Source organism: Centruroides sculpturatus, unplaced genomic scaffold (assembly GCF_000671375.1).
Source record: "Centruroides sculpturatus isolate CEXI.00-Female unplaced genomic scaffold, Cexi_2.0 scaffold500, whole genome shotgun sequence".
In the NCBI taxonomy this organism is placed as follows: domain Eukaryota; kingdom Metazoa; phylum Arthropoda; class Arachnida; order Scorpiones; family Buthidae; genus Centruroides; species Centruroides sculpturatus.
The window spans coordinates 501,599-526,559 of NW_019384780.1; the positions used below are offsets into that span (position 1 = coordinate 501,599).

The 24,961-nt window shown below is 30.4% G+C and overlaps 1 protein-coding gene across 4 annotated transcripts in view; it reads right to left on the reverse strand.

The window, feature by feature from the left end:
• LOC111629163 (patched domain-containing protein 3-like) overlaps nucleotides 1–24,961 on the reverse strand; it is a 48,961-nt gene that overhangs the window by 17,878 nt on the left and 6,122 nt on the right. Inside the window, exons 1-3 of one of the 4 annotated variants that reach the window (XM_023373040.1) lie at nucleotides 5,739–5,877; nucleotides 4,831–4,940; nucleotides 2,347–2,425 (exon numbers count right to left, since the gene is read on the reverse strand). The gene's annotated coding sequence lies outside the window, so the exon portion shown is untranslated. Of the gene's footprint in view, nucleotides 1–2,346; nucleotides 2,426–4,830; nucleotides 4,941–5,738; nucleotides 5,878–24,961 lie in introns of those variants that run through there. The other 3 variants (XM_023373039.1, XM_023373038.1, XM_023373042.1) reach the window with 3 other exon arrangements.

Below are 24,961 nucleotides of genomic sequence, written 5' to 3' on the forward strand. Positions count from 1 at the left end.
TATGGAGAATCGACAATAACTTAAGACATGTATAGTATGTTACTTCCTTCTTATAATAACAATGGGTTCGGCCCACACCCAGGTCCCTCCCAGGCGACACCCATCATTCGGACCTAAATGTCAATCAAAAAACCAACTGTACTGTATAATAAACAGGTACAGCCTTCTCGCTGAAATTGTAGTTTTTTTTTAATGTAGTGTAGGACCTACAAACACTTGTCTTTTTCTTTTACCCGCGACCCCCCGTGTAAGGCTTCGCGACCCCCAGGGGGGTCGCGACCCACAGGTTGAAAAACACTGGTGTAGGGCAGTGTTTCTCAATGGGACGATATCACACCCATGTGGGCGTTTTTCCATGTTGAGGGGGCGATTAGTAACAATTTATATTTTGTATATATATATATTATGGGCGATAACATTATATTAAGAATAATTAGATATTTTATTCGTTATGTTGTACAATAATTAGACAAATAACATTATACTAGTTACTAGTCTATTCAATGCAGTCCGAATTTGGCGTTAACCTTGTCCCTTGGCATCGGAATTTTGAAGTGAAGGGAGCGATACTACGTTGAAGGGGGCGACGATTCGTTAGAGGTTGAGAAACACTGGTTTAGGGAAACTTTCTCGATATAACATTAATTTTCATTGTTTACAGTGTCATTAAAATGATACTTTCATAATATATTTGAATTTTTATCTAAATGTATTTTGCTCTTTTATTCACTATTTCTGTAATTTTCGTTACAAGAACATAAAGATAACTATTGAAATTCATTTAAAATGAATTAGTCTATTAAAAGACTCTTTATTATCATATTGTTCTTGTTGATACAATTCTATTCCTTATTCCAAAATCATGCTACTCGAAAAGTTTTATTTCATAGAGTTTCAATTTAAAAAATTTAAATAGTCACTTTAATACATTATTTTAGAATAAAATTATAGATAATTTTTGAATTAGTTAAATAAGTTCGCATACTTTATTATAATTAACTTCAATCATTTGAATTTGAAAATAAAAAAACTCTAATGTTTTACTATCACGAAAATGTTCATAAATCAGAATATTTAATGAATGGATTTTGCAACGAATTCTCCGAAGTAATTTTTTATAATAATAACAATAACTAAATTTTCCGAAGATATGATTTTAAGATAAAATAAATGACATTTTTCTCAAAATAGGATTTTATCTATCAATCAATCAGTGTATTGCGTGTTTAATTCAAGGACTAGCAGTGTTTAAAAGAAGTATTTTACTTCTTTGGTTTTCTGTGTTTTTCAAACACAGAAAACCTTCAATTTTTTTAATTCATAATTTATTCAGTCTTGTATATTTTTTTTTACCAGAAGTTAAGCTATTTTAGCACATTAATAAGTGAGCTCGTAAATATATCTTAAGATTTAATTCCAAATAAATTAATAAGTTAAGCCAGTTACTGGTTTTCTACATTTTCTAATTTTGAAGCTAAATAAATTTAGGAAGCAAAAGAAGAAAATATTTGATAAAAGTCATTCAATTAAAACTTTTATTAAATAGCATGTTAGCTGCAAGTAATTCATTTCGCTATTATAGGCTATTAGTCAAAGATAAAAGAGAACCGAATGGATACAATCGTAATGAATTTCTTATAAACGGCTTGCTTATAAAAATGTTTTTAATTGAATGGTTTTCGCCGAATATCTTTTAGTTAAAGGTACATTTAATTTCAAGGATAATTTTCATATTTTTAATTTATTTGAAATAACGTAACTCCTGGTTTGCATCGGAAGTTCCTCTATAGTTAATTGGGACTTCTGCCCTAAGGTTTTCATATCTGGTCTCGTATTTCATATATCTATCTCCGTTCTCGAGATTAAGGAAAGCCAGAGAGACAAACAGACGGACGACTGAGAATTTATAGGTTTACATTTTTTTCTAAATTGCAGTCAAAAAAACATAAAGACTATCAACTGACAAAATTTAATCTAATATATTAGAATATGTATCTGTAAGTGTACAAAAATATAGAATATGTATCTGTAAGAAATTGTTTTCAAAAAAGTTTTTTGTTAATATTTTTTCACTAAATTAACAAGCTGACCAAAATATTAATAAATTGTACGATTGAAACAGGAACACTCCTAATAAAGGCATCACATAATTGGAATTGAATTAATTCAAGCTAGAAACTCTGGGTATTATTTGAATCTTGATTACTAAAAAAGACTTTTCTAAGTCCTAGTGGATCTTACTGTTCTCTAGATAGGACGTGCTTTTGAAGATCCTGAATCAATTTTTAGGTGCATTAAACAGATGCACATTTAGAACAAGAATATTAATAATAAACAATGAAGTACCTTGTCTCACATGAGGCCCCTAAGAAACGAGGTCCCCGAACATGACCGGGTGTGCTCATGCGTTAATGGTGTCTTCTCTCTAGATATTTCGATATTTGAAATATTAAGAACTGTCCTAATTTATCATCAAGTACAATTCAATTGTAATAAAAGAATAAATATTAAAATTCTAAGAAATATTTGCAACTACTGAATGCTGAATAAATTACAAATATCTAACAAGTATTTTCCATTTTTCCTTTTAAATGAAAACAAATGTAATTAATTAACGAGCGCCTTACTTTTAAAACTTTTTTTTATATATTAAACTTTTCTTCTTTTTTTATTTTAATTACTTTTAAAATAAAAAAGAAGAAAAATACAGAAAGTTGTTAATTTTATTTATAGGATTAGTAGAATTAGAATTAGCCTATATTTTACATAATTTAAAATTTAAGAAACATGACTCAGGATTAATTTATTACATGTCTAATTATACGGACTTTCTACATAATCAATCGTTAAAATTCAATTTATTTAAAACAAACTTGGATATTTAATTAAAGTCACATTAATAAAATATTATTTTTAATCATATTTATGAATTTAATATTTTTTCAAATTAATATTTGACAAATTAAAATATTTGATCTTAAATTCAGTACATTTTTTTCCTAATTTACATTAATTAAATATTACATTAAAGCAAACGTATAAAATTTCAAAAAATATAGGCCTATATTAGACTACAAATAAAATTCATGTGTACTATATGTTGAAAGAATAGAATTTTATAAACGCAAAAATCAAAGAAGACAAGAAAACATATATACACTTGTTTTTTTCTCTTGTATACTAAAGCCTCGTCTTGTATATAAAGGCTTTAATATTTACACGTAACGTCCATACACATAAGTGTACAGGCGCATTTCTCTAATATATTGGGTTAGGTTTCAAACCACCGCCGTAAAACGAATATCGTCTTAAAACGAAACAGATTTTTTCCTCCATTTGCCAGTGCATATAAAAGCCTAAAAACATATTTACACGTGTAATATCATTATTAAGTGCGCAATAACTCTTTGGCCTAAGAAAACGACACATAAGTAAAAATACTAAATAAAATATACCGAAAATCTCTTAAGAGAAAGGAGGCTCCAAAAATAATAAAAATAAATATAATTGAAAAGCGTTGTATTATCGAAGCGCTATAAAACGAGGTATGCCTACACATATTGATAGTATATATAAAGGCTTCATCCAAAAATAATGTTTTAAAGTAAATAACATAACAATAAACTTCTCTTATTCAGTAATATAATTTATGTAATCAAGAGTACTTTTGAACACATCGAATGATATTTAGTCACGATTTATACTAAATTTATTATTATTAGAATTTGATTTTAAAAATTACGTAACAATTTACACAATTTTAAATGCAAATCGCACACTTTTCAAATATAACCTTCAATACGAAGACATTTATTTTATTAGAAAATTATCGGATGTAGGAGGAAACTAAAGCCTAATAAAAACTGTCACGTTGCAAAATATTATATAAGGGTAATGAATATTGTAAATTAAGCAAGGGTCTTTAATTGTAACTGAATTTATTATATTTATAAATGCTTGGTCAAAATGCAGAATTTGCTACAAATCATCAGTTATTGCTAGAATACAACAAAAAATATGACGTAAATATGACCTGATTTTAAAGTTTTCAGTTAAATAACTCTTATCTAGTTAAATAATTAAATTTTTTTCATAAATAAATAATTTACATTAATTAAATATTACATTAAAGCAAACGTATAAAATTTCAAAAAATATAGGCCTATATTAGACTACAAATAAAATTCATGTGTACTATATGTTGAAAGAATAGAATTTTATAAACGCAAAAATCAAAGAAGACAAGAAAACATATATACACTTGTTTTTTTCTCTTGTATACTAAAGCCTCGTCTTGTATATAAAGGCTTTAATATTTACACGTAACGTCCATACACATAAGTGTACAGGCGCATTTCTCTAATATATTGGGTTAGGTTTCAAACCACCGCCGTAAAACGAATATCGTCTTAAAACGAAACAGATTTTTTCCTCCATTTGCCAGTGCATATAAAAGCCTAAAAACATATTTACACGTGTAATATCATTATTAAGTGCGCAATAACTCTTTGGCCTAAGAAAACGACACATAAGTAAAAATACTAAATAAAATATACCGAAAATCTCTTAAGAGAAAGGAGGCTCCAAAAATAATAAAAATAAATATAATTGAAAAGCGTTGTATTATCGAAGCGCTATNAAGAATAATTCATGTGATATGTTAAATAGCCTATAAGAATATTATATTATCAGATTGAAGAACCTTTAGCAATACAACATTTATTTAACATATTACAACAATTATGATACTATGTGATAAACATTTTGTTTTATATTAGTATTCTTGTTTTTTAAACCAATTAAACTTGTTTAAAAGAATAGAACACTTACGGAAAAGCACAAATATATTTTCTTGTTGTCCCACTCTGTTATTTTCAAATGCTTAAAACATACAAACGAGCTCGATCAACTACGTCCGGTTGTTTTTTTCAGAAAATTTTCTATTATTTATAAAATACACATTAATATCTTCTAATTATTTTTATAAACGCCTTGTTATAACTTACATAATAGTACTTTTCTCTACTTTCTTTAAAGACTATTCTATAAACAAAAATACTTATCTCTATCAATATTGTATCTTGAAATTTTATTTTAGATATATAAATAGTATATAATTTTAAAAGATATTCTCTACGACTGTATATTTTGTGTATACAATACTATCGATATAATTTTCTGCAAACATATTAAGTAATTTCTTCCGCTTGTCACATGTCCCAATAACTTTTTGTGTCTTCTTTGTTATCAATAGAAAGACACGAAACCATACAAAACTAATATTCCCGTTTATAAGTGAATAATATCGAATACTTGACTTAATTTTATTGAAATAAAACGAAGAGAATATTGTTTAGAAGTTATAATTATTCGAGCAATAATAGTTATAATCTATATAGCAGGGGTGGCCAAACCTTATCACGAAAACAAGTATCGTCTATTAGAAATACGTCAGCAGAATCAACTATTGTACTGTACATAGTCAAAATGCTATAGTAAATATCATTCTGCGACAAACTTTAAATAGTAAATATCGATATTTACTATTTAAATATTTAAAAATGTAAACAATAAGATAAATTATGTAATAATCGATGTATATTATCCAAATTCAAAATTAATTACATATATTTAATGTATTTTTAATTGATAATGAAAAATAAAGTCTTAAAAATAGTCTTATAAATGTATAAAATATTTTATAAGAGGATTTTAAAGCGTGTATCCTGTTCTCTTACCTTTAGATGATTGTTTCTATTTGCTGTCAGAGTATCAACTGGCTCACCTTGAAAAATAAAAATTTTAATTGCTTATTTATTTATTATTTTCTTTAAAGATTTTTGCGATAGTTTAGATCAAAATCCGAACATATATATACACAAGTTTTGTTTATACGCTATTTTTCCTTATTATTAATTTAAAATACCTTGTCATGTATTTTTCGAGTAATAAATTAACTTACGAAACAAATTTCTGTTGTCATCTACTTCTAATGATTTCCTGAGATTAATTATTTTATAATTATATATTTATGACTTATAACAGGTTTTCTAATGTTTTAAATGCAAAATATTTAGCATAATGTTATTTAAAAATCAGAAACAAATGCGTAAAGTGTGATAATTTGAAAGTTTTTTATTTTGCAATTTAAAAAAAAAAATTATTTTGAATGTGTTTCTGTACATAAATAACATTTGGAAAATATTTCAAGTAATTATAATTAAAAATAAACCATATACAACACGAGGATGGCGATAAGCCAAATATGCATAATTTTGAGGTAAACATAAAAATTATGGTTTTACAAATACGCCTTTTACATTCCGAAAGACATTAATGAGATTTTCTCTACTTTTTAATAATAATTTTCTATAATAGTTAACGATATTTTTCTATTTTTAATAAAGGCGATGCGGGGCCTTGGGGTTTTATGGGGTATCTTCGCTTTCATTCTGTCCTATCTCGCTTTCTTTCACCTTCAACCTAAATCCTTCCTATTACTTTAACTCTTTTTTCTTTTTCATGTTTCTTGGGCTATATCAACGAGTGCGGCCCATAAGCATTTCGCTAGTGTATACATAAAACTAATTATAGAAAACAAATTTTTTTTAATGTAATTGTATTGTTATTTACGATATTTTCAATAAAAAGAGGACTCTCCTCATTGAAACTAATAAGTTATAAAACATATCTATAAAAATAACAATAAATACTTTATTTTCTGAAGCATTTGCGAAAGTTTTGTAAAATATTAAAAAAAGATTCTTTCTAAAAAAAATCGAACCCGGATCTTCCTGCTCAAAAGCTTGAATTGTATCATTATTATTAAATACATTTCATTTCCTTTAATGATTTATATCAAATATAAAACAATTAGAAAAATTATAATTCCAGAAAAACAGAGTAATTTCCTAAGCTATTTTGAAAAAACTTTCAACTCTGTATAAACAAATTTAAATATGAAATTTAATTAACTTGTTATGCGATAAAAGAATGAAATTTGCTTCTAAAATGTTTAGAAATAAATGAAATTACTGACAAATATAATATTGCAATTTTCGTATGATAATTTATCACGTTTTCATCCTGTAAATATCAATCAGTTAACCAAGGACATAGCTAAAATGAAGCTTTGTGTTTACGTAATGTATTTCAGAAGATAAGCATGCGTCATATAGATTGCATTTACGGTATAAGGAAAAATAAGATAATTATGGCGCGTGATATATAGTCACTAATAACATCACCTTTAAGCATTAATATAAATTATGAAATGAAATATCGAAAATATGTCTATAGTTTATATGCCTTTCAAATCATATGAATTCAAATACCAAATTTACTAGAATAATTTTATGGGAATCGATTTTATTAGTATATTCTAATATGCTGTGAATGATTCAAAACAACAGCGTCAGAATAAAAAAAGGAAGTAAGAAACTACAATATCAATCACTACTACAAGAAATTTCCACACTCCAGTTTTTTAGTATGCTAATATCAGGCTGTAGCTAAGATAATGTTAAAGCCAGAAAGATCACTAATTATATTGATAATTATAATCACATATAACAGATATTAATTTAAGTACTATCATAACACTTTTATGATATGACTTTTTAAATTATTTTTGAATTTTTCCGCTCTGTGGGCATTAAGAAGGTCTTTCAATCAATCGTGCATTCGGCCAGCCCTACAATGCGCGAGGGACGAGGCCCAACATATCCAGGACGGATGGCCCCTGAAAAATTTCAAAGGTTTTCCGATCGCCCGAACTTCTAATGTTTTAAATGCAAAATATTTAGCATAATGTTATTTAAAAATCAGAAACAAATGCGTAAAGTGTGATAATTTGAAATGAAAATTTTTTATTTTGCAATTTAAAAAAAAAAATTATTTTGAATGTGTTTCTGTACATAAATAACATTTGGAAAATATTAATTAAATCCTAAATATTTCGAGTAATTATAATTAAAAATAAACCATATACAACACGAGGATAGCGATAAGCCAAATATGCATAATTTTGAGGTAAACATAAAAATTATGGTTTTACAAATACGCCTTTTACATTCCGAAAGACATTAATAAGATTTTCTCTACTTTTTAATAATAATTTTCTATAATAGTTAACGATATTTTTCTATTTTTAAAAATTTCCTGTAAATGTTTGTAATAACTACTATGAGTACTATCAATATAAATCAATAATAATCATGTGCCCTCAAGGGATAAATGAGAAAGGACACTGTGAATTCTTCAAATCGATCGTAAATAATTTAAGAAATTATTAATGAAAATTATTATTGTATATTATGCTTATATTAATATTTTTATTAATTATTAGTAGATTATTTTATACAATTATATGTATATATATCAGGACCGGCTAAGACATCTGTGTTTCGGACAAATTTGAGTTCTCAGAGGGGTCTTTGACAGTGTATATGTATTTTATGTCTGTAAACTATGTTTAATAAAATTATAAATTTAGCAAAATTATTCACATCTTCATTGGATAAAACTTTATATTGAAAATATTTAAAATTTTATGTATTTTTAAAATTTATCTTTTAATGATTGAATATTATTTTAGCGAAAAGCATAAATTCAGTTCAGAGAAGGAAAATATATTTGATTTTGGTATTATAAACATTACTTATTACTGTTTCGTTTGCTGAAATATATATATTCCAGTGGATATCAGTCATCTATTGTTCATGATAATAATGTAAAGTAAAAACATAAAGGATATAAGCAAATAAAATACTTAAAATATAGAGAATTACTATACATTGATACCTCGGTTTTCGTCGATAATCCGTCCGAAAACAATTGGCGAAATCCGAAACCGACGAAAACCGAGACAAATTTTTCGCGAAAAAAATCGATGATAACTGAAGTCAACGAAAACCGAGGTATTACTGTATACGTTTTCTTTGTAATTACTTTCTTTCTTTAATTGAATAAAGGCGATGCGGGGCCTTGGGGTTTTATGGGGTATCTTCGCTTTCATTCTGTCCTATCTCGCTTTCTTTCACCTTCAACCTAAATCCTTCCTATTACTTTAACTCTTTTTTCTTTTTCATGTTTCTTGGGCTATATCAACGAGTGCGGCCCATAAGCATTTCGCTAGTGTATACATAAAACTAATTATAGAAAACAAATTTTTTTTAATGTAATTGTATTGTTATTTACGATATTTTCAATAATGATACAATTCAAGCTTTTGAGCAGGAAGATCCGGGTTCGATTTTTTTTAGAAAGAATCTTTTTTTAATATTTTACAAAACTTTCGTGAATGCTTCAGAAAATAAAGTATTTATTGTTATTTTTATAGATATGTTTTATTGTTATTTACGATATTTTCAATAAAAAGAGGACTCTCCTCATTGAAACTAATAAGTTATAAAACATATCTATAAAAATAACAATAAATACTTTATTTTCTGAAGCATTTGCGAAAGTTTTGTAAAATATTAAAAAAAGATTCTTTCTAAAAAAAATCGAACCCGGATCTTCCTGCTCAAAAGCTTGAATTGTATCATTATTATTAAATACATTTCATTTCCTTTAATGATTTATATCAAATATAAAACAATTAGAAAAATTATAATTCCAGAAAAACAGAGTAATTTCCTAAGCTATTTTGAAAAAACTTTCAACTCTGTATAAACAAATTTAAATATGAAATTTAATTAACTTGTTATGCGATAAAAGAATGAAATTTGCTTCTAAAATGTTTAGAAATAAATGAAATTACTGACAAATATAATATTGCAATTTTCGTATGATAATTTATCACGTTTTCATCCTGTAAATATCAATCAGTTAACCAAGGACATAGCTAAAATGAAGCTTTGTGTTTACGTAATGTATTTCAGAAGATAAGCATGCGTCATATAGATTGCATTTACGGTATAAGGAAAAATAAGATAATTATGGCGCGTGATATATAGTCACTAATAACATCACCTTTAAGCATTAATATAAATTATGAAATGAAATATCGAAAATATGTCTATAGTTTATATGCCTTTCAAATCATATGAATTCAAATACCAAATTTACTAGAATAATTTTATGGGAATCGATTTTATTAGTATATTCTAATATGCTGTGAATGATTCAAAACAACAGCGTCAGAATAAAAAAAGGAAGTAAGAAACTACAATATCAATCACTACTACAAGAAATTTCCACACTCCAGTTTTTTAGTATGCTAATATCAGGCTGTAGCTAAGATAATGTTAAAGCCAGAAAGATCACTAATTATATTCATAATTATAATCACATATAACAGATATTAATTTAAGTACTATCATAACACTTTTATGATATGACTTTTTAAATTATTTTTGAATTTTTCCGCTCTGTGGGCATTAAGAAGGTCTTTCAATCAATCGTGCATTCGGCCAGCCCTACAATGCGCGAGGGACGAGGCCCAACATATCCAGGACGGATGGCCCCTGAAAAATTTCTAAGGTTTTCCGATCGCCCGAACTCGATCCCGAATCCGCCCGGAGCGATAGGCTGACGCTTTAGTCGACTCGACCATCCTGCCGACTTTATGATATGGGTGATAGATCAGAGATAAATTATATAAATATAAGAATTTTTATTTAGTAAAACAAATATCTGTCTTATTATAATTAAATGCAATTCAGCAGTGCTTTAAACGTCATCAATTGAATTGTCTTTAAGACAAAGATAAATCTATCGGGATCTAGAACTCTGCTCATTACAGATTAAATAATAACCATTTGGTTATAGTCTATTATATATTACAAATTTGTAATTTTATATAAATATTATTTTAAAAATAATTTTATACAATATAAAATATGTGCATTGTTTACGCGCAATTGCTGTAAAAGTAAGTGAAAAAAATTGAATGTTTTTGTTTCTGACTTGTTTAATGCATGTTTACGTTTACTGTAGCCTCGAAAATCATACACGTAAGTTAAAATCAGTAAACGACTTGCTTCTTGTATATAATACTTTAAAAGCTAGAATAATGAGTCCAACCCCAACCTCTAATCGGTCAAAAATAACAGAGTAGACTCTGGTAGAGGGCTCATTCATAAACAAATGCGTAAAGTGTGATAATTTGAAAGTTTTTTATTTTGCAATTTAAAAAAAAAAATTATTTTGAATGTGTTTCTGTACATAAATAACATTTGGAAAATATTTCAAGTAATTATAATTAAAAATAAACCATATTCAACACGAGGATGGCGATAAGCCAAATATGCATAATTTTGAGGTAAACATAAAAATTATGGTTTTACAAATACGCTATTTACATTCCGAAAGACATTAATAAGAATTTCTTTACTTTTTAATAATAATTTTCTATAATAGTTAACGATATTTTTTAACGATATTAATTTTCTATAATAGTTAACGATACTGTTTACCAACTAACCCACTTCTGTAAGGATGAGATGGTGATTTAGCATATTTTGTTTCTGTTTATCGGAAAGCACTATTATTTTGCTCGTTATTGTGTGGTTTGGTATGATAAGAAAACACCAGTTCAGTTAGTTTTTAATTTCCCGGCTGTTATATATAACAGAGAAAAAGTATAGCGATCGGTCAAAAAATGATCCCCCAAGATTTTTATATTTTTGGACTCAGGAGACCTTAAAACGTCGAAAAAATTTCGGGGTTTTCTGTATGTATGGACGTTTGTGTGTAGCACGATTTTGTTTACCCTGTGTAAAGCTTAATAACGCTCCTTACTTTTTGTCGAAAATTTCTGAAATTTTGCAGGGTGATTTGTGTATTGGGAGTTAATGCTGTTAAATTTTGGTGGTTAAAAGTGGTGGGGTCATTATGTATCTCGAGTAGGGTCGGACTTAATGACGATTTTACTCGTTATTAGCATAGGCCTATACAATTATTATTATTATTATTTTTTTATAAAACTCATTCCTACCCTCAAATGTAAGTTTTTTGCCATTTTATAATAGTTAAAAATATAAAATTTTTAAAAATAAAATATCGTAACAGATGGTGCCATCAAATGTTACCGGGAAAGTTAAAGCAACGCCAAGTTCGTAGCCAGCGTCCAACTCTCCCGAAGGAGAAGTTAAAGCAACTCGTTGCTGGAATTTTTAAATTAAAATTTATTTTCACAACTTTTTTTATTTCCAAAACTTTTTTACTATCTAACTCTGGTTTACTCTATCGGATAGATTATATTAGGACACAGTCAACTGAGCGACGGTCAACTGGGCTACTGCTAACTGGGCGACAAAATTAGAGATGAATGGTGGACAAAATACATTTTTTTTTTGTTTTCTTTATAAAAATCACCATTCTTTTCTATTGATCGTCTTCCCGGTAAATTTCAATAATATTTTTTAAGAAGCGATTTTGTAATTAACAAACATATTTATATACATTATATTATATACTTCATTTATTTATTTTTACAAGTAAATAGAAAAGGATAGTTGATATCTACCCCCAAAATTAACAAATATATCTAAAAACAAAGACAATAATTACATAAGAATAAAAATACATTAAATACAATATAAATTAAAACAAGAAAGTATAAAAGTTCTTCGAAAGAATTTGTTTCCGAAAAACTGCTTGTCTTTGATGTGCTTTGTTAACCGTTCTGACAAAATAATTAACGATGCTGCAGTGCGTTATTAGAAAACATTGTCTTTTCCTAAATCGGAAATAACTCACAACCCGTAGTTCGTAACTTATAACTGATACCTCGTAAGTCTTAACCATATTTATATTTATGTATATATTTTACCAATATTTACAAATAAATAAATAATATCCATCAAATCGTATGCTTACTAAGCGTGCAAAAAATGACATATCTTTACTTTTTTGTATAATATAACTAATTTTTTCCATATCTTTGTCAATATATATAATATAATGTGTAGAAATCGGTTCTAAATACGCTTCTAAACCGTTTGACGAATCTGCATCAATTTTGCAAAATATTCTCTAGGGTTCTGTTTATTGTTTATAAATAGCTTGCAATATAAAATAACACAATTCTTAACTATACTTTTAAAATACATTTTAAAACTGATAATTATTGTATAATATTTTAAATTAAAATGATTTAGTTAACTGTTAAACTGAGGATTTACTTAATGGAATCAATTTTGTTATTGTAATGCATATTCGTTCTCTTCAAGGTAAAGAAAAATTTCAATGTATACGTATCAGTAGCAAAAAATAAAAAACTATTAACCGAGGACAACTTAATTACTAAAAGTATTTCTTATACTCATAAAATGGAATTAACATTGACATAAGAACTAGAACCATAATTTGTAATTATGACTAACTTTATCATTAACTTTTTTAATATTTCCTAAAATTATAGTCTTTGCTTTACAGAAAATCGTTAATGAATCTTTCGTAAAGAATGATAACAATAATGACTGCCTTATAGGTATATTTTATTATTTTATTTAATGAATTTGCACTGAAAATAGATTAAAAACTTCTATACATATTTTATAAGTAGCCTATATATTATTATGCTAACACTCAATACTTTTTAATACTTTATTTTATTTGAAAACACACACAATATGTTCGTTGTATACAAAATATACATTAAAAAATATTAAAATGCATTTTAAAGAAACGCTTTTTATTCACATAAATGCGCTAAAAGACAAAACTAATTTTTTTTCAACTTTTACAGTATTAAATTATTATTTCAGCAACCCACAAATGTAATTGATAGACAGTAATTAATTAATAGTGAAAGAAATATTCTTAATTACACGGTCTATCAATTTTTACAGACTTTCCATGAGCGCCCAACTGTTTTATTTTTAACCACATAATACCAAGAATACTGTGAAAGTTGAAAAAAGTTTATTCTTCACCTTTTAGTGCATTTACATGAATAATAAGCGTTTATTTAAATATTTTTTAATATATTTTATTTTCTACCTTTTAGTTTTATATATGAAACACTGAATTATTGAAATTCCTTGATCAGCATTTAATTGGGAAGCTGGCGAAAATTGAGTAACAAGATTCTGGACAAACATATAAACAGAGCAAGTTAACAAAAGCGTATAAAAATAGATATAGGCTAGCCTAAATAGTATAATATATCCAGCTTTTAACATCAAAACGCACAACTATTCCGTATTAAAAAATTGAATTGGATTGGATTGATGGATAAGTTAATGAATGCAATATATGGGCGATCTGCCAAGGAGAGATGCCTCCGGGGAGAATTTTATACAGAAAACTGGCCTCTGTTTAAATTTTAAACAAATACCAGGAAATCGTTAATGAATCTTTCGTAAAGAATGATAACAATAATGACTGCCTTATAGATATATTTTATTATTTTATTTAATGAATTTGCACTGAAAATAGATTAAAAACTTCTATAGATATTTTATAAGTAGCCTATATATTATTATGCTAAAATTCAATACTCCTCGTGGCCTTGCTCAAACCGGGACCAATTACCAATATTCAGTGAATTTCAACCAACTACCAATATTCAGCCAAATTTTATCGATTCGGCCACTGGCTGGCTTGCTGAGGCACATCTTTAGAGAGACTATTGGAAAAAAATAAGCAATTTTACTACTGTAATTGTCCAAGGTGATTATAATTAAAGTTGCTCTACTCAGACCTGTATAGAGCTCGTTCTCGTTGGTATATTTTGATGAAACTTGGTATATACGTTATGTGGACCATGGGATTAAGGAAAATGCAAAAAAATATTTAGTTCAAATTTCTACCACCAGGTGAAAAGTGGCGCTTGCAATAGACGTTATGCAAATTAGGAACCTTTATATCGACGCTTGAAAGGCTTGTGAATAAGGCCTATGTCGGGGTATGGTTTGAGAAGGATGATTAACAAATTTTATGAGACTGGAGAGTTGGGTGTATTGTCAGGAAGAGGTCGAAAAAGGATTTGAAATGAATTTGTGGAGCAAAAGTCACCGTTGCTGTGATTGACAGAGCAAACCAGTGCTGCGGAGTCAGTAAAAAAACACTCGACTACGACTCTGGCAAAATTAAATACCAAGTCATTTTATGGAGGGCACAGGCGGTCATAGAGGACCCTACTCTGAAAGAAGCCTGGGTCGTTTACCCAAATACTTTTATAGTTATTATTTTTAATATTTAACTTACATTAATATTTATTTGTGTAAAAAATTAATTTTTAACAAATATTTAATAAGAGGAGAAAAGGGGCATTAACGAGTACACATATTCGACAGCATTTGCACTTCAACTTCATCTTTCCAGAAAAGTTAGTCCAACTAAAATGTGCGCGATCTAGCTACTTTCAGCCCCTTGTTCAGAAAAGAAAAATATGTACTCTGATCAATGCAAAATTTCCGAGTCTTTCAAAATTGCATCGACATTGACGGTCGCCATTTAACTGATGTACTCTTCAAAACCTAATGGATGACAATGACATATTGTGTACTTATCAGGTAAAAAAGATTTGTTTCTCTATCTTGTTTTGTGTTTTTCTTATTGTCGTTCCAAATCAGAACGTTCTTTCTGCCTCGCCCTGTAGATTGCACATTGAACAAATGCGAATAAAAACTTTTTGCTTGTTTCCATTTTGTGCTNTAATAAAACAACTAAAGTAAATTTAAAATGCGGAATTGGAGTCGACACATTTTTTCCAACTGCGACTTCTGGTCCTCTGGCCAGAAATTCCTCCCGACTCCGACTCTACAGCCCTGGAGCAAACGCTTCCCAACATTCTTCGGTGAGTGCTCAATAGGTGTCATGTGATTTGACTCTTCCTTTGTCTACGGTTCGAAAAATTATGCGATCCATTTTACAGTGGTATCCATACAAGATCCACACGTTGCAAAAGCTCTCTGCACCCTCAAGATCCAGAACAACAAACAGACATGGGCGTAGCGAGGGGGAGCCTGGGTGGGCACGTCCCCTCCCAGGGAACCTGGTGCCCCCCAGGAAATCACAGCCGAAAAAGTGTTGAGTCGATTTGTAAACACCTAAAGCTAAAATAAAAGTTTTGAATACTAAAAAAAAGGTGAACGGCTTGCTCGGTGCCCAATAATGAACAATAATTTGAAATAATTCAATTTTGTGTCAGGTTGGCCTCCACTAGCCCCCCATAACAAAACTCTGGCTACGCCCATGCAAACAGAGTTTGCTTACCGGTTTTCGGCTAGAATAGCCATTGACAATACATGGCCATGGAACATTTTGTGGGTCAGACGAGATGCATTTCAATCTAGACGGAGCAGTGAATACTCAGAACTGCCGATTATGGAGTACTGTAAGATCTGATGTGCATGAACAACCTCTGCACTCTGCGTACATGACCGTTTGGTATGTTTTCACTTCTAACTTCATTCTTGGTCCTTTTTCTTTGAGAAGATCACACTACAACACCCTAAAAGGTGTTCTGTGACGGGTGCCAGTTACTGCAAACTTCTGCTGCATCACGTCATTCCTGCTTTACAAGAATGAGGATGTTTAGAGACTACTGTCTTAATGCAAGATGGGGCAACACCGTATATTATCTGACAAGTGAACGAACTGCTGCATGACAAATTTGGAGACGATCCGGTAATTTCGAGTTTTCCGAATGCCTGACCTCCTCATTCACAAGACTTGAATCCCTGTGACTTTTGGTTGTTGGGATATCTGAAAGATTGTGTCTATAGAGGAAGCATACGGACTCTGCCTAAATTGAAAACAAACATAACAAGCCATGTTGCTGCAATTCCTTGACAAATCTATCTAGCTACTGTAGAACAAGCTGTAAGGAGTGTTGAACACGTGATTGATGAAAATACAGGGTGCAGCAGAAAGAATGTTCTGATTTGAAACGACAATAAAAAAATACAAAACAAGATAGAGAAAGAAATCTTTTATACCTGATAAGTAGACAATATGCCATTGCCATCCATTAGGTTTTGAAGAGTGCATTAGTTAAATGACGACCGTTAATGTCGATGCAGTTTTAAAAGTCTGTTTCGGAAATTTTGCATTGATCTGCGGACCATGTCCAGCGGAATCGCCATGATTTCTTGCATAATTGCTGCCTTGAGTTCTTGCAAATTTGTTGGTCGGTATTGGTACACTTTTGATTTGAGATAGAAAAATCACATGGGGCCAAATCCGGCGAACATGGTGGCCAACCAATATCACCCCGTAAAGAGACAATATGGCCCGGAAACTCCGGAGTTTCTGAGAATTCCAAGTGACCTTCTAGAGGTATGCGATGTGGCACCATCTTGCTGAAACCATACATCTTCCGGATCATGATCGTTGAGTAAACCGTTAACTAATGGACGGAGAAAATTCTCAAGCAATTCACAATAGCGCTCTGACGTTACTGTCACTGCTACACCGCCCTCTTCAAAGAAATAAGGACCCCACGCACCGAAATCACCTAAGGCACACCAAAGCAGAAACTTGTTTCCGGGCCATCTTGTCTCGTTACGGGGTGATATTGGCCAATATCACCTCTTTATAGGGTGATATTGGCCACCGCGTTCGCCGGATTTGTCCCCATGTGATTTTTTAATCTTAAATCAAGTGTACCAATACCGACCAACAAATTTGCAAGAACTCAAGACAGCAATTACGCAAGAAATCATAGCGATTCCACTGGACATGGTCCGCAGATCAATGCAAAATTTCCGAAAGAGTCTTTCAAAATTGCATCATCATTTCATCAGCGACGATAGTGGAGCGTTATTGCTTTGCGCTTGTCACTCCGAAGGAACGGGGGGGGTGGCCGCACAGCGACCGAAGAAGTGGTCTTATCGAAGACGACCAATCCGAGGAAGATAGGAGAGAGGTCACAAAGTAACCAAAACTGGCCTTATAGGAGACGACCCCCGCGAGAAAGGGAGACAGAATGCCTTCCGGGAGGACTTGAAGAAAAAGCTGGCCCCTATTCAGGCGTCATTGGCAAGGAGGAAAACCCGGAAAAAACTCTTGCTGCCAGCTCGTCCGAGTGAGGCGCGAACCCCCGATCGAACTCCGGTGTTTAGGGTAAAATTGCATCGACATTGACGTCGCCATTTAACTGATGTACTCTTCAAAACCTAATGGATGGCAATGACATATTGTGTACTTATCAGGTAAAAAAGATTTGTTTCTCTATCTTGTTTTGCGTTTTTTTTATTGTCGTTCCAAATAAGAACGTTCTTTCTGCCTCGCCCTGTAGATTGCACATTGAACAAATGCGAATAAAAACTTTTTGCGTGTTTCCATTATGTGCTCATGCGCCATTTTTTCACCTAGTGGTAGAAATTTAAACAAAATATTTCCTGCATTTTCCTTTTTCCCATGGTCCATATAACGTATATACCAGGTTTCATCAAAATACGTCGACGAGAACGGGCTCTATACAGGTCTAAGTAGGGCAACTTTAATTATAACCACCCTGTATTTCATAATTTATAATTATTCTATAGCTACAATTAAACGTTTCTAGTTTGTGGTATCGTAAAATAATGTGGAGGAAATCTTCTGTGCCTAAGGCCCTGGAACGTCATAATATATTACTAATAGTGAAGTTTTGCCATTACTGCTAGCCTAATAACATGTACTGTATATAGGGTGTATCAGAATGACGTTTTAAAAATTTGGGGCATTGTAGAGGATGAAATTTTGAACGTTTTGATATAAGGAACCTATAGCCGAAAATTCGAACTAAAGTGTCTACAGCAGTAGGAAGTGAATGACCGCCCTTCACTTTGGTAGCTACCCTTCCGTCCATTGACGTCATGTTATTGCTGCTGATGGAAGACTGTAAACACACAACTACAGTGGTCTAATTGCGCCCGTGTACAGGACGTTGTGTACTTAGTGCTTGTAGTCTTTCAGGTCACCCCTTGCATCAACTGGCGCTGTGCTGTAAACACATAACTAGTCAACGTGAGTCCCTTATGTACGCAACAACTGGAACTTTCATGAGCTTACGGAGTGCATCTTTACAGCATTTAATGCCATCAGAGGGGAGCGTGGCATCTTACAGAGGGTCGGACAAAACATGGTTCGTCGTTGTATATTATGTAACGAAGTTGGTGGTCGTCACATTGGACATTTACTCTAAAGTAGTGCAGCCACTGATTCGATGTACAGTTTGATTGTACTCTACTGTTTTTTTCAATAAAACTTGTCATAAATACTATATTCTGCTGTTTCATTCAGCAAACCGACCGCATAGAACGTATAAAGTGCTGTAGAAACTTTATATCACATTTCCGGCTGTAGGTTCCTTATATCAAAATGTTCAAAATTTCATCCTCTACAATACCCCAAATTTTTAAAACGTCATTCTGATACACCCTGTATACGGTATAAAAGATGTTATGTATTTTAAAATTAAATTTTAATAAAAAATAAATTAACACTATTTTAAATGTGCTATTAACTTATAAAATATAAAATTGTACATCCTTTTCTAGAAATGCAAAAAATTCATACTTTTATTTTAAAGATAACATTCACATAGAAATCAAGCACGTATCTAGTTCGAAAATAGAGAAGGCATTCCTTGTTCTACGATACTTACTTTCTTCTAATATACACTCTCAAATAAAAATAAAATTAAAATATACAAAACCTTCATTCGATTTATGGATGTTGCAAAAACTTAGCCAACCCTATATCAAATGCCCTCCATTTTGAAAAAAAAAACAATTAGGAGAATTTTTAGTCTCATTAAATATGCTATGACAGGTAAATAGAAAAGAAGACAACAAAAAAATATATGCAAAATATCACAAATGTGATATAGTTAAAGCACTTAAGATATCAAAACTAGCATACTTAGGACACGTGGAAAGAATAAGTGCAAATTGCATAGAAAAAATAAGCATATCACTATATTCCAGTCAATAGAAGATGAAGGGGCAATGTGAAAAAATCTGGATAAATTAGAGACTTGGTGCAGAAGAGAGGAAGGTAAATTCAAATAATAATAGTTAATTTTTTATTTCAATAAAAATATTTAAAAATTTACTTGCAGAGTAATTTATTCTGTAATAAACATTTAGGTTTAATTGTGTCTTTTATTTCATCCTCTTTAGATTTTTTTTATGAATTTAATGACCCATTCTTAAGCAGGGTTGGAAAATTTATGTTTTTCTTTAAAAAATAAACAATAATACACGTTTTATTTAGAAGCCTTTGTTTTTTGTTTTAAAACAGTTTTATATTACATTATAAAATAATGTTTTAAAACAATGTTTTAAATTTTAAAAAAATGTTATATTACATAAATTTAGTAAATAAACTTTTTCTGACTTGTGAGCGGAATGTGAGTGTGGGAATGGGAAATTTTTATCACTCTCATGGGCCATGAAAGCACGTGACACGAGACTTTTATCACTAAGAGGAGATTTTCTGACAGCACATGCCAGTTAATACTGTTAGCAATACAACTAATGTATTGTAATATTACTTGGATGGAAAAAGACGTTATTATTATTATTATTGTTACTTGTTAAGTAAAATTATTATTATTATCATTGTTACTTGTTAAGTACTTGTTAGTCTGTACTGCTTCCATGTATTATCAAGCCTTCTTCCTGCACTCATTTTTACTTAAGTAAAAATGAGTGCAGGAAGAAGGCTTGATAATATCTGGAACCAGTACAAACTAATTTCTGGAAATCCAGGAAAACTGGCATGCAGAGTGCAATTCAAAATATGTAGGAAAGAAATGGTTGGATTAGTCGCTAGTATGAAAAAACATATTGAAAATAACCACCTACAAGATGATTACAGGAATTGCAACAGCTGGGTGAGTATTTTGAACCATGATAAGTTTTAAAATTTTCTATAGCTTGCTATAAAGTTTTACCTGGGTCATAACTCAATTTGTATCTATATAGATATTCTTTAGTTCTTCCCCTGAGTTATCTCCATAGCGTTACGAAAAAAACGGTCCTTTTCCAAAAATGTATGGGCTAATACATATATATTCTTATCTATGATCTATGAAAATTTTATTAATTACTTTTGCAGCGAGAGTTTTTTATAACATTTTATTATAATTGCCTTGCTGTTTTTTATGAGAGTTTTTTTAATCAAAGTAATTAAATCGTTCTAAACTTTTGCCATTCTTACTATGTAAATGTCCTGGGAAAGCAGTTCTCAATGTCAACTGGTTTGTAAACAATATAGACTGCACGTGTAAATTTTCACGCCTGTCAAATGAAAGAATAACAATCTCTGCAACTATATTTATCAAATACAGTAAAAGCATTTTTTAGTTATTTTAAATTTTTCGTATAGTTTTTCTATAAAAGCACGTTTTTTACATCTAATGATATTATTACTTTTATAGTGTTCAAAATGACTTGCAACAACTTGGGATCACTGGAGTCACGCAAGCAGCCAAAGACAGATTTGATATGGCTATCACAGATTATCACCTTTTAGCAAATCTTCTGGACCCAAGATACCAGGGTGCAAAGCTCACAGACAGTATGAAAGATGTTGCCCTAACTCTGCCACGCTTACTACCCAGATGCTATGACCAGTTTTAAAATACTTGGCAAAAACTAGCCCATTTCTGCAACACATGTTTGCAGAGTTTGTGTGAACTAATATCACTCCTATTACATGGTGGTAGTCACTACGTGACAGAATTGATAAACCTGTTTTAAAATTAGTTACACAGCTTCACGCAGCAATGGCTTCTTCAGTGAGAATTGAGAGAATTTTCTCTACCTATGGACTTGTTCATTCAAAACTTAGAAATTGACTTGGATAGGAAAAGGCAGCAAAGCTTGTTAAACTTTTCAAGCACTTAAACAAACACTACGAAGCGTTGTACATTTCTGTAAAGAAATTCTTCATGCTGCAGAAGCCACTGCTGTCAATCCTGTTTTGGTGTTTGTACATGCAAATCTTAAAAATGCCATTGCATAAAGAAACATTTAAAAATGCTATATTTTACATTAAATAAAACATTCTATACATTCTTGAGTCTTACGCTGAAGTTTCTCTGTTTTGTTTTTTTCTTTTTCTATTTTACTAGATCAAGTGTTTTATTTCCTAAAAAACCATATTTTAAATGTTTTAAAACATTTTTTTAAAATCATGCCAACCCTGTTCTTCAGTGGCGTGCCGTGACATTTGATGATAGGGAAGCTGTGTTTCTGTAAGAAGCCGACTTCCAAGGACAGTCAGTCAGTGATGATCTAGGGTCCATTCGTATTCGTTTGTTCGATAAGCCAGTAAAAACCATAGACTTCTTTAAATGTATTTTTAATTAATAAATTATCTAACGCACTTAATAAATAAGCAAGTTTAATATAATTACCTCTGTTATATTAGATTCAATAGATTCCCTATGCCCTCTAAATGCCAATTCTTGCTTCGATAACATCTACTAATTTAAATATAATATATCTATTAGCCGTAACTATCTTGTTATAATTTTCAATATTTATTTTATATTGTGTACTAATGTTAAATTCTATTCTATTTTGATTTCCAAATTGCTTCAATTTTACGAAAGAATCGATGCGAGATTTAGGATTTTCGTGTCTTTTGCCAGCTTTACTCAAATTATTTAAATCGTCAAAGCCAATCTCATTCTACACACTAATTTTATTTGAAAATAGTAGGCAAGGCCAACAAAACAAATTTTGCATTTTTATGCATCCACAAAGCCATTTTATATCTTCATAAATTTTATCATGAAAATGTCGAACAAATTTTTTCTTTTTCATTATATGGTCTCGAGCCAAAACTTTTTGAAATAAATTTTCGATATCACAATTACATTCTAAATTGCTAGCTATAATATAAGGGCTAAAATTAAAAATAAAATTATAAAAACTTACTTGTTAAAATAAAATGTGTGATGATATACAATTATACATATCTGGTACAAAATATTCAATTGTATGAATATACTTTTAAAGAAAATTATAAATATAGTTTTGTGAAGAAACGTACATAAAAATAACATAAAATAGTCTTTACTTTTTAAATATTAAAACAATCCACCTAGTTAAAATTGCTCCCTACCAGTGGCTCGTGGATGGAATCAGAGACGGTCTTGGTAGGTGTGCGGTGCGGTGCATGCTTGCCAAATCCCGAGGGTGCCGATACCGGTTAATGTCTCTTTTGTCTCATCACTAGTATATCTCAAAGGACGCGACAGGGTTGTTGTAAATTTTAAACGTTTCTCATCATAGCTGTAAAAATCTAAATTTGTTAAACTTAAAAGTCATTTGTTTTCTAACTACTGTAATTCGTTTTAAGACCAGGTGTCCACGGAAATTTCCAAAATTTACAACTTTTACTCACTTTCATTGAACTGGAAAAATTTCTGTCTTTATTACATCTAATATTACGAAGAAATCAGTCCCACTGTACTCGGCTAGATATTGGTCCGGTTAGGCTTTTGTTTAAGTAAAATTCCGGCTCTTTCATCAGGGTTTTGTTTACGTCCCCAATTCCCTAATCGCTTAATTATTTAACTACTTCTTAAGTAGAAATAAGTCGAAACCAGTTACTTTGTACTCGAATATTTGTAGTCTCGGGAAAAAAGTGGAAAGACAAATTTTTACGACAACGGATACATAAATCGTAAATTTAAGGAAAATAAATTCTAGAGCCTTTTCTGTACCTGGTGCATCTCTCTCATTCATTAAATTTAGTTGTAAATGATGCTACCAAAGTAACAGTTAATGTTTTAACATTGTACAAGAATTGTACACGTTTTTTTCTACATCTCCTTATAGATGAAACATACGAAATCGTAATATCACTGATTTAACATTGAACTCCGTAAATAATATAAAATGGGAAATGTGATTATTTTCATATACAGTAATTAAAATTAAAATTAAAATCAAAATCAAATATTTTAATGGATTTTTTAAAACTCCTGTCAACTATACAGAACTATCATAAAAACATACCAGTAAATTCTTATCGGTTGGGTTAAGTTATAAATACACTCATAATTCANAAATATTTTAATGGATTTTTTAAAACTCCTGTCAACTATACAGAACTATCATAAAAACATACCAGTAAATTCTTATCGGTTGGGTTAAGTTATAAATACACTCATAATTCACATAATCAAGCGAGGGCGGCCAAATATCTAGCAAGCAGGCGGCTAACAGCACAGAACCGGTCCTGGATACAATTGGAAGCGTTTTGCTGTGTAGCTTCCACCCAAGGTCCTAGGCGTCCACCGGCTAAACCGGGTGAGGGAGGTGCTTTGTAAAACGCATGCGCAAATCTGGCTGTTTGGAAGCTGACAATACAGCGCTTCCACTCCGCCACTAATATTCGAATATACAATAGCAATCTTATTTTTTTTCACATGTGGTATAGAAATTTGTAATAAGATACATAATTAATGTTCCCTCTAAGCTGCGCGGCTGCGCGGCCGCGCACTGCTCAAATTGTTGCCGCGCACGAGAATTTATGTGCCGCACAGGCGAGCATGCACACCGATTTGAATTGTTGTTTACTTATTTCACATTCTGTCTGCAACATGACTATTGCTATGTACAGTACATTTCAATTAAATACATTAAATCATTGACAAGAGATAATATTTTGTGTAAAAGTATGTTTTAAAATTAATTTTAATCTCTACTTTATAATTAATTATTTTAATTTTTATAGAAAAAAATAAGATTTTTTATATATATATGATCAGAAAAATTTTTTGCTCAGAATCTGCTCAGCAAAATTTTTTTGCTCAGAAAAGTATGTGTTCCGCTCATCGACAAAAAAAATAGAGGGAACATTGTACATAATGCGGTTATAATAAAATATTGTGCGATTATTTTCATATAATTAAAATTAATATGTGTTTATTTTTTAGAAAATACAAGGGAAGCGGCGCTTCCACCGCTTCCAATGACGGCACGCCACTGATATTCTTAAGTAAGTTACACACTGGTAGTTAGTCGCGGGTTTGCGCCTCACCAATGGACTGGCT